This window comes from Protopterus annectens, chromosome 8.part0 (genome assembly GCF_019279795.1).
Source record: "Protopterus annectens isolate FY-2018-M chromosome 8.part0, PAN1.0, whole genome shotgun sequence".
Classification (NCBI taxonomy): Eukaryota; Metazoa; Chordata; order Ceratodontiformes; family Protopteridae; genus Protopterus; species Protopterus annectens.
In genome coordinates, this window is record NC_056741.1 from 592,319,302 (window position 1) to 592,333,323 (window position 14,022).

Genomic DNA, 14,022 nt, shown 5'->3' on the forward strand with positions numbered 1-14,022 from the left:
TTTATTTCCTCATTTCCACTTTAGTCAACGATGACGTGTGAGGATGCCCTTCATCTGTAGTAAGGGAAATGGTCTCCTGAGTGTTGAATTTTGCTTGTCAGGCTTAGAGTAATCATTTCAGATAACTTCGCTACTGGAAAGTATTGGCTTAAAAACACATCTGAGGAAACTGGATCCCAATTTTCTCCTGAGAATTTTGGCAAGGCCTCCAATGCGATTTCTAGCACTAGAAAGAGGCAATTAGAGGGGTGACAGGGATGGCCAATGGGTTACCTACACTGACTAATGACAGGTTAACAGAACTGCACAGAAAATTTGAAAAGTATCTCTAAGAGCAGCCAATGGCCGAAAGACCAATATTGTTTGATGAGCTGCCTGCTATACAGATGTAGTGATGCATGACGGCAAGTAAATTAATCTCAGAAAAAGGGAGACATAAGAAAAAATCTGAGACCTGAGACAATGGTACAACTCAATGAGAAATGCTGACTTATTTGCAGAGGCTCAAACACAGATTCTAGTTGATGATGTGCAGGTCTTGCTATGCTGTGATAGGAACTTACCTTATCTGGAAGCACTCCCTCTGGATAGAGCTGGCCCAGTGACAAAGGTGTGGAGCCCTTAATTTAACTACAATAAATTATGACCCTCTATGTTGGAGAACCTCTTGCTGGAAGAAAATTACTAGCTTGTGCAAAGACAAAAAGAAGACAGGACTTCAGAATGCAAAGCAATGCATATGCAATGCAGCTGGGACAGTAGTGCAGAAGCAAGACACATCTCTGTAGTTTAATACATGATACAGTAATGTCCTCTTCAATTGCGAGAGTGCAGGGAACATGCACAAAAATGGAGTCATTCCAAGGAGCATGGGCCTCCAAGATCTGGCTCTTCCCCCTCGATAACAGTGAAGATACTGACTCCACTGAAAACAGCTCCACACACATCAATGGATGTGCGGTGTTGCTCTTGTCAGAAAGAGGGTATTGGAAACAAAAGTTAACTGTTCATCACAGGAGGCTGACCAAGGCAGGTAGTGTGTCAAATTCCACCCCCAGCAAAAACTTTAGAGAGATCTCTTCAGGAGGAGACTTGCCAGGAATGGTGGTGTTTTTTCACTGAAACAGGGCGATATATAGTAACTAGATTTCATCCCCCATTAACTAAAGAGGGGATCACTGAAATATGAACTCAGGAAATTTATAGGAGATTAAGCACTATAAAAAGTAAAGCACTGCATTGCAATCTTCTAACCACAAAAGCAGGACCTGAACTGCTTTTTTCCTACCACGTTAAGGGAAAAATACTACAAAACACTGAAACTGTGTATTATTTTTCCATCAGAAAAAGGATAGAGAGAGCAAGGTTGCTGGCATCTGTCCCAAATTCTTTAATAGAAGGGAAAAAAAGTTGAAAATCTTCTGGACTTGGCTTTCTACATTCTCAAGTAATCGCCCAGTGGCCTAGGTCAGGATGGATTACTAGAAGTACTGAACAGGAGGCAAGAAATCCAACTGTTGCTGGCTGTTTTAAATATTAAGGATGCAATGGCTGAGCATACCCTGAAGATAACTGGCTTGAACTCCTGAAGTTGAGCCATACTGAACAGGTTTGGCACATCTTTTCCTAAATGGCTTAACACTGCCCAACAAGATCTGAGGTCATTGCTGGGGAGGGCTCATTACCCAAAACCCAGTTATCCAGTAGCAATGATCGTGAAGATACTCAGGAGTCAGTCAAAAATAATCAAATTAAACAATATTCTTAAAATGGCTTTTAGTGGGTGTGCAGCAAAATATTTAGCTTGCTCTGTCTTCTCACTAACAATGAGACAAACACATGCCCCAATTAAGTCCATGTTATCTGTGGACTTCATGGATTTACCCTCTTCTTTCTTACTGGTTTGCTGTTTTTGCTTCCTTATGGATTTAAACACTACCAAGAGTCTTATTCACTTACTCTCTCTGACAATTACTGGCTTCACAGCAGTACATGAATTCAGCTACAATGTCTGACAGCTGTGCACACATGCACATCTGATAAATTAACTGTATTCTGAAACATCCCATTATATACGCACAAGCCCACATGCATGTTTCCTCTTTTGAAGGATCTTTCATTTATCAATTCTGTACATATATAAACATCCATCTGCACTTCACACCCATTTGCTCTGTTCAGTGAGTAAACCAGTCCCTGAAAAGCTGCACATCTACTTACCTAGTCTGCCAGTCTGTTTAGTCTTCTTGCAGGCTCTGCGGGTGTCATCTCGCAGCTGGATAATAACTTGTAAGACTCTCAAGAAGAACTTCTGGGTGGATGTCTTTGAGGTCAGCATAGACATAGAAGGCAGCTGAAGCTCCCGACCACCAAGAGGTCGCTTATGAGATGCAACAATAACCACATTCTCAGCTGCATCAAACCTGTAAAAAAACAAACAAAAAAAAAAAACAATTACATTGGCACTAGCTCTGTGCTTCACTTAAATACATCAAGTATTTGTGTACATTTTTTTGTTTGAGGGGGGTTACAGGTGGAAGTGTGGGCATGGTTCAACTTAACCACTCTCAGCTGAAAGTAATTCAAGAAAGACTGCAAACAAATCAGATTTTAAAATTCAGGTTGGTGAAAAGAAACATTAGCTATACCATGGAACACAGTGAAGACAGTCATTAAAAAGTGGAGAAAATATGGGACAACAGTGACGTTGCAAAGCACTGGATGTCCCACTAAAACTGATGAAAAGACAAGAAGAAAAGTGGTCAGGGAAAAATGGTCTGATAAGGTTTTGGCCACAATTCCAAAAGGTACATTTGGCACAAAAAAGTACAGTTGTGTACACCTACCATAAATGTAGATGTTCCGAGTGTCTTCACTGTTGCAGTCTTAACTGTAGGGTGTTCCTGCCGGCAGGCAGCCCGAGGTCGGCCAGAATTCCAAAGTCTGGGTCCGGCGTCAGCTGTACCAGCAAGTACCCTGACGTCAGAACGCAGAGGTATGAAGCCGTCAGCCGACGCCATCTTCTCCAGCCTTTCTTGCCCCAGATGTCAGAAGCCCCCAGTAAACCAAAAGGTGTCCCAAAAAGGAAACACAAATACACCACAAAAGAAGTGGAAGAGGGAACAAACAAGAATAAGAGGGGATAGGTGGGAGGGAAACACCGACTGCCACAGTGAAGACACTCGAACATCTACATTTATGGTAGGTGTACACAACTGTACTATGTTCTTCGTGTTTCACTGTTGCAGTCATAACTGTAGGGTGGAATCCCAAAGCAGTGAAAGAGGGAGGAGGCTATGCAGAAGTAGGGGCAGCAAGAAGACCCTGCAAAACAGCACAGGCAAAGCCTGCCCTGGCCTTAGAATACAGAGGGAGATTATAGTGCTTGGAAAAAGTATGCACTGAACTCCAGGTGGCAGCTTCCAAAATATCTTTGGTAGGAACTCCTCTGAGAAAAGCTGCTGAAGTGGCAGCTGCTCTAGTAGAATGACTCCTCACAGTACCTGGAATCTGTTTCCCATAGTGAGAGTAACAAAACCTTATTCCATGAGCAATCCATTTAGAAACAGTTTGTTTAGAAATAGCCTTGCCTAGAGAACTGGAAGCATAAGAGATAAGCAATTGATCAGATTTTCTGAAATCTTTAGTTTTGTCCAGGTAAAAACGTAGCTGTCTGTGTACGTCCAATGAATGTAAAATCCTTTCCCCTTTATTTTGAGGATTAGGAAAGAAAGTAGGAAGGTGAACAGTCTGATTTAGAGCTACTTTCGAAATCACCTTAGGCATAAATGTAGGATTGGTCCTCAAGGAAACTCTGTCTTGGTGGAAAATAATATATGGTTCCACAGCCATGAGAGCTTGCAACTCTGAAACCCTTCTGGCAGAAGTCAATGCTAACAAAATAGCTGTCTTCCAGGATAAGAACTTGATATCTGAAGCCGCAGCAGGCTCAAAAGCAGGCAAAGAAAGTTTCTCCAAGACAAAATTAAGATCCCAAGCAGGAACAGGAGGAGTTCTGGGAGGCCTCAAATTCTTAGCCCCTCTCAAAAATTGTCTCACCAATTGGTGAGAAAAAATGGGAGGATCAGAGTTGAAATGAGCTGAGATAGCAGAAGCATGAATTTTGATGGATGAAAAGGAGAGGCCTTTAAGCAAAAGGTCTGAAAGGTAAAGTAAAATAGAGGAAATATCAGGCACAATAGGGTTAGAACCTCGGTCCTGCATCCAAATACAAAATCTTTTCCATTTAGAAGCATAAGATTTCCTAGTGCTAGGTCGTCTAGCTTCTAAAAGAACATCCAAAACTTGTTTGGGAAGAGCAGAAGGAATCAAAGGCCCTTGAAGAGCCACGCTGCCAGACATAGGGTCTTGAGTTGAGGGTGTAGCATCTGACCCTGATGCTGGGACAGAAGAGAAGGGTTCAGAGGTAAAATCCAAGGAGGTTCCAAGAACAGGTGTTTTAAGGTTGGATACCAAAAATGCCGAGGCCAATTTGGAGCTATCAGAATGATTATCTTGGGCTTGTCCTGTTTTATTTTCAGTAATACTCGAGGAAGAAGAGGAAGAGGAGGGAAGGCATATCCCAAAAGGTTCCTCCAGCTGAATGACAGGGCATCCACTTTCCAAGCTGTTTTGTGGAAGGACCTGGTGCAAAAAAAAGAGGCAGCTGATGATTGAGATGGGATGCAAACAGATCTATCTGAGGACAACTCCAAACTGCAGTAATCTTGCTGAATAGGCTGGGGTCCAGCATCCATTCGTGAGGATCCAAAAGGTTTCTGCTTAGGCTGTCTGCTAAGAGATTCTGTTTTCCTGGAATGAATTGAGCTTGAAGATGCAGATTCAGATTTAAAGCCGTGTCCCATAACTTCATGGCTAGTCTGCAGAGGGGGTAAGAATGAGAGCCCCCTTGTTTGTTTATGTACCACATGACTGTGGTATTGTCTGTACGAATCAGAAGAGGCCCCGGATTTAGATGTTTTTGGAAGGCTAGAAGAGCATTTTGAACTGCCAACATTTCCTTCAAGTTGATGTGCCAGGCTAGATGCTTCTTTGTCCAAGAACCCTGCTCACAAAGATTTTGAAAATGAGCTCCCCAAGCATAATCTGATGCATCCGTGGTTATGGTCTGAGAAAGTTGAGGCAGACGGAAGGGATTCCCTTTGTTTAAAGCACAAGCCCTGGACCACCAAAGGAACTCCTTCTGGAGGCAGGGAATCAGTGAAATCATTGTGTCCAGACTGTGGTAATGCTGTGACCATACACTCTTTAGGTACCATTGAAGTTTTCTCATGTGAAGCCTTGCATTTGGAATCAACAGAATGCAAGAAGCCATGTAGCCCAATGCCTGCAGGAATTTCCTTGCAGTGAGCTAAGTTAAAGTAGCCAAGGTTTTGAAAATTGAGGCCAGCTGTAATTGCTTTTCTGGAGTGAGGAAGGCCCTTTGCAAGTTTGTGTCTAGAAAAGCTCCCAAAAAGATCATTTGCTGAGAGGGGATCAAATGTGACTTTTTTTGTGTTCACTGAAAATCCCAGTATAACGAGAAGACGTTGAACAAAAAGCAGATGCTGAAGTAAAAGGTCTTTGCTGTCCGCCTGAATCAGGCAGTCATCCAGGTAGGGGTAAATTTCAATCCCTTGGAGTCTGCAATAAGCTACTACTATAGCCAGGCACTTGGTAAAGACTATGGGCGCAGTAGATAAACCAAAGGGCAGTACAGAGAATTGAAAGTGCCTTGAACCTGCCTTGAACCTGAGGTATTTCCTCCGTTCCTGCCTGATGGGAATGTGTAGGTAGGCTTCTTTCAAGTCCAATGTCACCATCCAGGCATCCTGGGAGAGCATTGGAAGAAGTTGTTGTAAAGTAAGCAACTTGAATTTTGGAATTTCCAGGAAGGTGTTTAATACCGAAAGGTCCAGAATCGGTCTCCATGAATTTTGCTTTCTTGGAACCAGAAATAGTCTTGAGTAAAAACCTTTTCCAATCTCTGAAAGTGGAACAGGCTCTATGGCTCTCATGGCCAATAAGGCGTCCACTTGATTTAAGGCCTCTGACCACTGATGTTTTGGCAGATCTGGCCAATCGATAGACCTTGGCAGAGTATGAAAGTGGAATTTGTAACCTCTTAAAATCAAGTCTAAAACCCATTTGTCCTGGGTAATCCGAGTCCAATTTTGGTAGAAGAGAGAAAGTTTTCCTCCGAGAGGGGCTTCCAGGCAAAGAGGACCTGTAGCCCAGCAGAGGGAGTCATTGGGTCTGCTTCCTTTGTGATTGAGATCTGTCTTCACCCCTTCTAGGTGATGAAGCAGTCCATTGTCTGGACCTGTAAGAGGCCTGTGCCTGAGCTCGACCTCTGGGGCGTCTATATCTTCCCCTTTGAGGCCTGTCAGACGTGGGAAAGGACCAATTTTTGGAGGGCCAATTCCTGGAAAATCTAGGAGGCTGAACCTGTAAGAAATCTTTCACAGTCTGCATAGATTTTGCTTTTTCTTCCATCTTTTTAATAACCTCCTCAGCCTTGGATCCAAATAAAACATCATGTTGAACAGGGGCATCTAACAGTTTAGCCTTAACCTGCTCAGGTAAATTCTGCTCACGAAGCCAAGCATGTCTCCTGATAACAGTTCCAGAGGCTGTGGCCCTGCAAGAAGCGTCCAAGGCATCAAAACCACAATGTAAACTATGTTTGCTAACTTGTTCAGTTGCATGCAATACATCCTGTAATTCCTTGTCCTCTGCACATGCAGGAAAGGTAGAAAGCCTTTGCTTTAAAACAGACAAAAGAAACTGCTGATACTTGAACATGTGAAACTGGCAATTTAAAGCTCTAATAGAAAGAGTAGCAGAAGTATAAACCTTTTTGCCCCACCTGTCCAAGGCACGAGAATCCTTTTCAGAGGGAATAGGATTTTTAGATGAAGCGGCCTTAGCAGCCTTAGAACCCTGAGAAATAGTTTCAGGATCTGCAGAAGGGTTCTTAAATAAAAATTGATCTGAATCAGGGACTCTGTAAAATCTATCAGGCTTAGAAGGAGCAGGCAGCAAGGAATCAGGATTCAGGTTAGCTTCAGAGAAAGCATCATCCACAATATCAAGTACAGGAGGAATAGCCAAAGGCCTGTGTTGAGGGAGAAGAAGAAATTCCCTAAGCCTCTTCTTGGAAGCAGAGTAATCCTGACCTTCCCAATGAAAATGCTCTCTCATCTCATGTAAGGTTTCCCCGAAAGAGAAATCTTCAGGGGGAGAAGCAGAGGGTAAAGAGTCCTCTGCATCAGAATCCTCATAAGGAGGAAAAGAATAATCCTGTTCAGAAGAAGAGACAGAAGACACAGAAGCCTGATCAGAGGAATCATAAGGTATATCCTGTCTAGGCCTTTTTTCAGGAGGAGGGCGAGAACCCCTAATCATAGGAAGCAAATCCTCAGCCATCCGTAGTAATTGCTTCTGGGTCTTGGGAGCTGTATCCGAAGCAGCTTGAGAAGAAACCCTTGGTTTAACAGGAGTCTTTGACTTTGCCTTTGTAGAAATAGTGATATGAGGCGGCCTGAAAACCCCCTCAGAAGCCGGTACCTGCACAGCGGTTCCATACCCATCTGAAGGAGCGACGTCCGAAGGTCCTGCAGCAGATAAATTACTAGGCTTAGATGGCTCCCCATGGGAATCCGTGTCGGCCATCGGTTCCGAAGTGGCGGACGACAGGGGCTGCAAAAGCGCCTCACTGACGACCGCCGAACCCGAAGCTGGCTCCGGCTGCAAAGTATCCTGTTTGGACCTCGGAGGCCTATCCTTGTCCTTGCGTTTCTTTTGAATTCCGGTTGTCAGTAAGGTATCCGACGACATCCTGTAATTGAATCGTCTACCAAAATAATTCAAGGCCCAATCGTACCTACGCTTGATGGTGCGAGAATTAAACCTGGCACAGAACAGACAGCAAGAAACGCCATGGTCAGGGCCTAAGCAAGGTAGACAGTAAGAGTGGAAATCTTTATGAGGTATTTGTTTTCCACACGATATAAAATTATTAACTTTTTCTGACATCGGAGGAGCAAGAAAAAGATTCCCCAACGGGGTACTTAGCTTGAGAAGAGAAGTAAAAACTTCGGACAGACAAACAAAGCACCTTGTCCTGAATGCGCCAACCAATGACTTGCGAGCTGCTTTCCACCACATGGCAAGAAAGACTGGAGAAGATGGCGTCAGCTGACGGCTTTATACCTCTGCGTTCTGACATCATGGTACTTGCTGGTACAGCCGACGCCGGACCCAGACTTTGGAATTCTGGCCGACCTTGGGCTGCCTGCCGGCAGGAACACCCTACAGTTATGACTGCAACAGTGAAACATGAAGAACATCACCACTTTGCATCATCAAAAGAAAACAATCTCCATGGTGAAAGCATGGTGGTGGTGGTGGCAATACATGCTTTGGGGCTGCTTTTCTTCAGCTGGAACTGGGGCTTTAGTCAAGGTGGATGGAATGATCAATAGTTCTAAATACCAGTCACTTTTGGCTCAAAACTTTCAGGCATCTGCGAGAAAGCTGAACATCAAGAGGAATTTCATCTTTCAACATGACAATGACCCCAAGCATACATCCAAATCAATAAAAGAACAGCTTCATTTGAAGAGGGCTGTGCACAAGAAATGCCCTCGCAATCTGACAGATTTGGAGCGCTTTTGCAAGGAAGAGTGGGCTGGGCATATTGCCAGGTCAAGATGTGCTATGATGACAGACTCCTACACAAGAAGACTGAATGCTGTAATTAAATCAAAAGGTGCTTCAACAAAGTATTAGTTTAAGGGTGTGCACACTTATGCAACCAGCTTATTGTACGTTTTTTATTTGTTTTTATATTTTTCTCCCAACAGATTTTCAATTCAATTGTAACGGTTATAAGTCACATTAAAGGTGGGAAAAGTTTTGAAATTATTTATTGCTGTCTAATTTTTTTTATATCACAAAAACCTGGCATTTTAACAGGGGTCTGTACACTTTATATTCACTGTAATTCTATAGAAGGAATCATACTCCAGTAATGATCCATATGATGAAACTCTGAGGACAATGACAACCATCTCTCCTATGTAACACTCAACGTCAGTGATGTCAGACTGCCCATAAGTGATGTCCCAGCTCAAAGGACACTCCTGAAGAGCAGTAATGGAGTTGTGTCACTTACAGCTGCAGTCACCAAAACAAACAATATGCTGACAAACTGCTCTAATGGTAATGCAAACATATTCCAATTTTTCCACAAAATATCAACTCTGCAAAACTATGCAAAATGTCTGCACCTCAGTCACTGCTGTACTAGTGCCCTGTTTCCATTTGTAAAGGCTTATACAACTTTTAACTAAGACAGTACTAACTTTTTTCAAACTCAAACTTTGAAGGATTTCTGTAAAATTGTGTGGAAGCAGCTATGCAGGAAACAATCTTTTACCTGCTCTGCATTTTGCCTTTTAGTTTAGTGGTCTGTGGCTGCTCTTCTGGGAAAGCATCTGGAGAATGGGTTTCATACTGTGCTCTCCGCTGCTGCTCCAGATTATATTCCCGTAATTCTGCAAGCAAGGTACCTATCAACAAATAAGAATTATTTTTTATCAGTTTCATCCATTTTTACCTACTTACTGAGAATATCTGTCTGAACATTGTATTACCTATTTGTTTACATAAGGTATGCCCAAGCTGTCTAGCACCATTTAACAGCAACTTCAAGACAGTATCTCTTGTCCCAGGATCTCCTCTTGAAAGCTGAAGAAGAACATTGGCTGCATCTTCTAGGCCTTCTTCAGAACATGAGTGAGAGGTCAGCACCTAGAGAGCAATCAAAACACAAACAAGATATAAATGATATGACAAAGCAATAACAATGACAGCAGATGAAAAACAACAAAAATGAAATCACTTACCCCAAAATGAGACAATTAAAATGCCCATGGCTGAAAGTAAATCATAATTCCAAATAGTTCCCATTTTAATGTAACCATGTAAAAATGTACTTAGTGGTAGAGATTCTTTTTAGGAAAATATGCAGCCTTTTCCCTCCACATTTTGGCCAATAAAAAGTACAACTGTTGCATGCTTAGCCCTTTAATATGCTTTTTCTTTCCCTTACACTCAGAGCTAATGACTCTGTGGAATGCATTAGGTGGAGATCAACTAGACAGATGGGGCATAGCTTTGCAACTTTCAAGACCAAAATATGTGACTATCTGCAAGAGATATGAAAACAGCGTTTGTCATGATCAGACTTGAGAAAAGTCCAAAACGCTGAAATCAAGAGCAGAAATGTTTGAAAAGTTTGCACACAACACTTCTAGAGACTGCAGGGCAAGGATGAAAACTGCTTTCTATTCTCTCTATAGTACAGATGACTTTTTAAGCCCAAATGTGTAATGCATTCATAATGTGCGACAGTTGGGTAACTGCAGGAGAAGGACAGAAGGTTTTCCTGGAGACCATTTCCAGGTTGGATTAATTTTTAATGTTTGCAGTCTGCAAAAGCTACCCACATTAAAAGTAATTCAATACTGTATGTTTACTACTGAGCATGTGAGTGTCTAGTAAGAAGCAAAACATAACAAAAAAGATAAAAAGCAATATTAACACAGAAAGGCAGTTTTACATGCTACAAAAGCTTCAAAGTTGCTCAGGCAGACATTAAAACTGTATACTCATTTCACAGAAGACTGAACAACTGCAAAACATGAAAAATACAGCAAGCTTAACTTAAGTCTAGTTGTGGGGCTATCAGAAACAAGAAGTAAAGAAACTGTCAACATGGACTTGCATAACCCCAGAACAAGATATACCTACTTAGTGCAGGTTGTATTTGGTAGCGATGAGACTACAACAGAACAAAATTTAATTGTTAAAAAGGATTGTGTTCATGGTTTGCCCAAAAGGTTGGACAGCAACAATGCAGGGGAATTCAACAATGGAGAGACACAGCTAACAATTTCTGCACCCAAACTAAAAGTAGCAGCCTATTGTCTTAGCCTAATAGCCTATAGCCTAATACAGCACGCAGGAAAAAAACAAATGCTCATGTAAAAAGAGGTTTTGTTGAAGAAGCACACATAAATGGGAAAATGCCCAATAATAGGATCTTACAGCAAGCAGAAAACTCCTACGTATACTGAACATTTTTTATTAACTGGTGTGTAGAAATAATCCAATCTTTCATCACAGTTTATAACAGCACCTGTGCTTGAGGGTACTAGTATGTATGAAAGGAAAAAATTTGTACTGGTAATAATCTGACAGACTTTTCTTCAATGACATTTAACTCAATACTTGTCAAGTCTATTTTCTTCAAAAATGTAAGTATATTTAAATCCCAATCAAACACAAGGCAGCACAGATCTTACAACAAGCGTCTGTTACAAGTCACTAAGCCTTAGAACTTCCATGGAGATTGTCTCTACTCCAATCACATCTCCAGCACATGGAATCTGACCCCTCAAACTATACCACCTACTGCTAACCCACAAAATTTAAAACACGCCAAGTCACACTTATCGAACTCCTGGCACTGCTCGTCTGAATCCTAACTGAACACTTCCTGAGAAATTCTAACAGATCTTGAATTTACTAAGCTATCTTTACATCTCCTACTCTGATTTTTTAACCTCTAAGTCATATATCTAACTATGTTTCTCTAAATATTATAATGTAATTTTTACACGAGTGTGGTGCTGTTTCACTAACAGTATGATGTTTTTCAATACATTTATGATCAACCATAGGAGCTAATGTTGATTTAACATATGTATTTTTGCTTATATTACTTACATATTCCTTTTAACTTATGGATTTTTTTTTGATTGCCACAACTTAAGTTTCTATTTTTTTTTTACATTATGTATTCTCTCTAGGGTTACTTTGACTATCATCCTATGCTTATTGTTTCTTAGATTATGTATTCTCTAACTACTGGGGATTTCCCCCTAGGACTCTGCTGAAAATGGGTTACCCACCCAGTTGGACTATCCCTGTAAACAAACATAAAATAAATAATAAACAAATAAATATTAACAGTGTGTGGGGGTGAGACCCCTATAACACCCTATTACAAAATGTTATTCTACACTGACTAATATGTTGAATTCTGACAATCCTACCACTGACAAAACATTAATGTATGTATCCCTGTACAACAGATGCTGCACACAAAATATGAACAAAATTAAGTGTTCAAAATATGAATCAGAGCTTTATAAGCAGTTACACTGCAGAGGTGAAACCTGCAAAGCTGTAGAAAAGCTATTCTATAAACAAACTGCAAAATGACAGGTCCTGGAGTTGTCACTTGAAAAGATGGGTAAGGTGGTGGACACGATAGTGTGCGCGCGTGTGTGTGTGTGTGTGTGTGTGTGTGTGTGCGCGTGCATAAACATTATTTAAAATCCAAGACAGTAAGTTGAAAATCTAGTGATGAGGAATGCATGGAGGACAGTGGCCCACAATGGAAGCCACTGACAGACTAGAACAAAAGCTGTCCTGTAACAGACAATACAAATAAAACAGAAGCAACAGATACAGAATGTGCAGATGGAAGCAGGAATAGATGTGATGTCCATCTATAATGAGTCACCATGAAAGCCTTCAGCTAAAATCATGTCAGACTGTTAAATATCTAGCTAAACAATGACATCAATCAAAGCAGAGGATCTTGGAAAAGCAAACAATGAGCACATCTACAACAATGTATGATATGCCTCTTGGTTTGTATCTGATTTGTGGAAGTGATAGCCAAAACAGACCCAGAGGAGGATATCCTTGTGTACAGGAAGCCTTATTTTGTAAAGCAAAACAAAAGTAACAGGGAAAACAATTTTTTTAAAAAATTAAAGGTGTGGCAGGGTGTGTGTTTCCATGAGGGGGCTATATACACCTTCAAAAAAGAGACACTTGCAAATATCTCCAGTGCTCATACAATGCAAGACTTTGACTGGGATACAAGTAAATCTGATCACAGCTGATCACAGATGGCTTATCTATCTACCTTTCCTCTACAGAGGAATAAGGCAACCGGTGCAGTTTTTATAAAAAACTATGTTATTTAGTCTTCAAAGATGGATGAGTGCTCTTGCTGTCAAATCTTAATGGTTCTACATTAAGGTCTACCCGAGTTATAAAGGCTTTCCAAATTGGAGGGATGGGCAAAATAGACGGGTGTTTTAACTGATGGAGGTAAAATACACCTCATTTGAGTATGTCATAATGGGGGCATTTTTTCATTGGTGATGTGACAAATACCTTACTGGAATATGACCAAATGTACCATCAATGGAGCAGGGTATCTACACTGGCTAATCCCCCTCATCCTCTTAACAGTATTTGTATTACACAACAATACCAGTTAACAATATTCAAGAAAAGCCCAACAGCGACTCAACCTGTATAAGCAAGATAACTCCTTTCTCCTTGTTTAAAAAGAACCATGTATTGCTACTTTAACTGAACAAACTGTCCTGCTTGAGATACCAATGATTCCCTTACAATGGCTAGAGATTCCAAGGAATTGGAAATGTTGGTGTTTCTTGAAGAGTTAAACCAACATGCTAGTAAAGAGTTATTAAAACTGCTGCAGAGGTTTGGTTAAGAGCACTCATTATGGATATTAAGTCAGTTTTTGTTCACAGGAAAGTGAACCATCATGTGACATCTACATATCAAGTCTCTCTGCACATGGCAAAATGTGAATGGGGATTTGTGTAAATTAAAGTGTCTAAGGACTGGGAGATGCTTTTAACTGTACAAGGTCAAAGATACAATGCTTAGTAGGTTTACCGGACTGTCTTCTAATTGTGTAATAAAAATGGCAAAGTGAGTGGTCTGCTTTTTTCCATATAAATGTAACTTATCTGAAGAGAGGGCTAAGAACAGATTAAACTAATTCCATACCTAAACACGTTTTTTTTCATTAACTCGAATCACCAGGAACAGTCCACAAAATAGTTTAAAACACACACCAGTTCCTACAGAAACAAAGCGTCCACCACAGCACAGGTCAAT

General features: G+C 41.1%; 1 long non-coding RNA gene across 1 annotated transcript; it reads right to left on the reverse strand.

Annotated features, from left to right (window-relative positions):
* Nucleotides 1-2,224: 2,224 nt before the first annotated feature.
* Nucleotides 2,225-9,818, reverse strand: LOC122808035. The gene is made up of 3 exons (XR_006365768.1): nucleotides 9,660-9,818; nucleotides 9,443-9,575; nucleotides 2,225-2,423 (listed from the first exon to the last, which is right to left on the reverse strand). It is a non-coding gene; the product is annotated as an uncharacterized LOC122808035 (long non-coding RNA).
* Nucleotides 9,819-14,022: the final 4,204 nt, after the last annotated feature.